Source organism: Pinus tabuliformis, chromosome 6 (genome assembly GCF_031772625.1).
Source record: "Pinus tabuliformis cultivar Carrire ecotype Pingquan chromosome 6, CPIR1, whole genome shotgun sequence".
Lineage (NCBI taxonomy): Eukaryota > Viridiplantae > Streptophyta > Pinopsida > Pinales > Pinaceae > Pinus > Pinus tabuliformis.
The window spans coordinates 21,328,676-21,332,971 of record NC_142292.1 but is presented as its reverse complement, the minus strand read 5'-3'; positions in this window follow the sequence as shown (position 1 = coordinate 21,332,971).

Here is a 4,296-nt window from a genome sequence, read left to right as displayed (position 1 = left end):
TTAGTCAAAGGCCAAGGCTTGGCTCAAGTGATGACCGAAGGTAATGAAAAAGCTTTTGGTTTGATTTGTCATAACAATCTATCTTCGCCTAAGCTACAAAGATTAGGAGAGCATGAGTGGTATAGGGACATTATTTATTACTTGGTAAATCTTACATGTCCTAACCATTTAGTCACTCATAAGAGAAGGGCTCTTAGATTAAAAGCCACTAAGTATTGCCTCATGAAGGATGGGCCTTGGATGGAGAAATCCTGAGGGCATAGTACTTAGGTGTGTTGATGAGATTGAGTCCAAGAAATTAGTTTCTGAGTTTCATTCAGGGTTTTGTGGTGGTCATTATGCTGCTAGAACTACTGCCCACAAAATTCTGAGCGCTGGTTATTATTGGCCTTCGATTTTTTCTGATGTGCATAAGTTTGTTAGAAGTTGTCAAGCCTGCTAACTATTCACTAAGAAACAAAAGCTTGTTGCCTTGCCTTTACAACCTGTCGTTGTGGAGGCACATTTTCAGCATTCAGGTCTAGACTTCATCGAGAAGTTTCATGAAAATTCTAGTGAAAGCTACTCATGGATTTTGACTGCTACCGACTATTTCACTAAATGGGTTGAAGCCATCTCTGCTAAGAATGCCACTGAAAAGGTTATTATGGATTTCATTGAAAATAATATCATTACTAGATTTGGTGCCCTGCTAAGATCACTACTTATAATGCCAAGGCTTTTAGTTCTTCAGAATTTTCATCCTTTTGTTTCAAGTATGGCATTGTTTTATCTCATTCATCAAATTACTATCCTCAGGGTAATGGACTTGCTGAATCAAGTAATAAAAATCTCATAACCATTATCAAGAAGATAGTAGGAGATAATAAACGATCTTGGGATAGCAAAATCAAGTATGTTTTATGGGCAGATAGGATTACTAAAAAGAAAGCCACTGGTAAAAGTCCCTTTGAATTAGTTTATGGCTTGGATGTAACCTTACCTGTGCACCTGAAATTGCCAACTTATCAACTCCTTTAGCATTTTTCCACTAATAAAGATGTTGTTCAACATAAAATTGATTAGATTGTGGAGTTCGATGAAACTCGTAGGACAGCGTTTGATAATATATGTAAAAGTCAATCTAACATTAAGAAAAGTTTTGATAAATCATCTCGATCTAGATCTTTGCAAGTTGGGGATATGGTTCTCCTTTGGGATCACAAAAATGAAAAACCGGGAAAACATAAGAAATTTAACATTTTGTGGATGGAACCATACATTATCCGAGACATTGTTGAGCCAAATTCATTCCACTTAAGCAGATTGGATGGCGAACCACTTGACTTACCTGCAAATGGCCAAATGCTCAAGCTATTCTTCAAAGATAACATCTGATGCCATGGGGCATCCTCTGTATTATATTTCTAACCCTATACACCGTGTCATTTCAATGTTTCATTTCTGTTTTAGGATTAGATTTATTTTTCATGTTACTAGATAGTTAATAAATGAAAAGCTTATATCTTTCATGTGATTAATGTTATATGATGATTTTTGGATGGAGGTTACTTATGTTTTGTTGTGTGTTGCATGGATGCAGATTCTGGATTCTCACATTCCTACAGTGCAGCAACGTGTCTCCAAGTAGAGCCAGATGTTGATTACTATGTGTCAACAACCCATAGCAATACACCCCCTTTTTTTCGCAAAAGGGATAGCGTTTGATCAACGTGTCCATGTCATTCGACTATCATCATCAGTCTGATAATGTTATATTGTAAACTCTTTCTGCATGTGTAAATTGTAAATAATCTCAGCAGATCCATGTCATGTATATAATTGCCTAGGTAAACCTAATTTTCTGATGACGATCTACATTCCGGAAGGTTTTTTGTCTCACCAATCCATGATCGACAGAGTTTTCCTTCAGCCTTACACCAAAGCCGGAATGGATTTTGTCACCAGAATGTTAAGGGAGTCTTAGTGTGCTAGATCGACTCTATGTAAAAGTGATTTAGGAATAATCCTAACTATTTGGTTAGGTTATTTTATTACAAATTGTTTGATCTGCTAAATTATATTTGTGTCGCAGAACTAGGTAGTCTGTGAGGGTCTTGTTCAAATGGGTTTTCCCCCTTGAAATGTAAAAAATGTAAAAAATCATAATGTAAAATGTCTTGAGGGTTGGAAAAATAATTTATCCCCTCATAGGTCCTAGGTTTTAAGTAAATTTAAATTTTCCAGAGGTAAAATTTGGGGATCCTTTAAAAAATTAAATCTTCACTGGTCCAGGGACTAAGGTTAATTGATTATTTTGATAAATTTTATGTCTTAGGTCCCTGGGGTTAAGTCAAAGTCAAAGTTTTGAGGAAATAAATGCAACATTTAAATTTTTAAATTTATTAAAATGCATTTAATTGAAAAATTCAAAATTTCATCAATATTTAAAATTTGACGAATGAGATTAAAAGAAATTTTGATCTTCATCAACAGTCGAGATCACTTTGACAATGATCACTCGAACTAGCCATTGGGAAATTTATCTTTAAATAGGGGGTCAATTGTCAGTTGAGATCATTCGATCTTTGAGTCGTGTGTTAATTGAAAGCTCTCTTGTAAACCTTTTCTTTTTTTATGAGCAATAAAGAAAGACTTTGGGGTTAATTTCTATTGGTCTTATTCTTCGTGGAAACGCTATAAGATGTGTTATTTTCATGCATAGAGTTCCTTTCAACCATTGATGATAGTTTTATGAAGAGTGGTTTAAGCACAAGTATCTTGTTTGATCGCTGGGGTTTGAATGGTAATTTAAGTTCTGAATATAATGGCAAGTATCTCTATTAAATCTGAATTTTATTATCGTTTTCTCGCTCTACGTTAATGGTTGAATTGAGTTGTGCATGGAATTTTGATTTTTTGGATCATCGGGTGTTCAGGAAAGTTTTCAGTTAGACCAGCCAACTCCCGATTAGTATTTTCTGAAGAGCCTAGTTTGATTAAATCTCAGGATTATCTTAAAAAGTTTCAGTTTTGATGCATGAAGGGTTTTTTAACGAAGCACCTCCGTTTCAATTTAACAAAAACAAAACAAAACAAAACTGTGCTAAATTGATAAATTTGGCTTTTCAGAGCTTCAGATTATCAGATCTAGGAGCAGAGTTGGACTCATACTCGCTAAATCTAGTAGATCTGCTACTCTTGTGCATAGATTTGTAATTTTTTAATTTTTCTGACTTAGGGTTTCTAGGGTTTCATCTTTTCTTGGTATATCGGGATTCTGGGTATTTGTGTTTCCAGGAACGGGTTTCAGATCTGAAGGTGAAGTTCAATTTTGAAGCTAGATTTAAGCCCCAGAAGGTAAGATCTGGCCTCAGAACCAGCGCTTGCAGAGGCGTTATTTCTGTGGTTCAAGGGTTTTAAAATATTTTAAATTGGAAAACAATTTTACAGGGGTTTCAAGTAACAAATCTGAAGCATAAATGTGACATTTTGATCAAGGTTTTATGGAAAAAAATTGGGTTCTCTCTATCTGCATTTTTTTCAACAGAAAAAATTTGGAAGTCTTTTCACTGCTTGTCCGAATTCTCATCATTCCATCGTTGACCTGCAACTCTCTTAGCTCTCATCCCTCACGACTCTTTCAACCTGCAGCATACAACTACTTTCAAACCCTCGCCTTTCACTGTTGTTGTATACCCATTCCTACATTTTTTCCCTTGTTGTCCAGGCGTGGCCCCTCATATCTATTTTTCTGTCATTTTCGCAGCCCCCTCCTCGATTTTCCGTCAACGCAACCATCCCTGTGACTCTCCCATCAAACCATCTCCCTGCTGCCATACCTGCTCCATACGCAGCCCCGCCTCCTGCCATAAACCCTCACTCTGTCGAGTCCTCTAACCCGCAGCCACGATCCTCCCCATCGTACTCCCCACGCTGGCCATTTGTGTGCAACTCTCCGCTCCTCCTTCCTTACCCGTAGATCTGCCCTCTCTTCACAACTTTTTCCTTCCTCACTGTTGTCTATCCTCCAGCCATCCGCGTCCCCGTCTGCTCCATACACAGTCTTATCCCGTGAGCTGCTCTCCTTCGTTGTCCAAGCCATCGTCTAACCTGCAACTGCCCAACAAAAAAATCAAATACATTCGATTTTTTTTTTTTAATGCCGGTAGTCTATTTCTTTTGGTTTGTATGTTAGTTTAGAGTTTAGGTTTAGTTATAATTTTTTATTTAGTTTAGCTTATGTATAAATGTTTTAGCTTTTATTTAAACTTAAGTTAGAATTCATTTAGTTTTAAAAAATCCTAAAAAATCTAA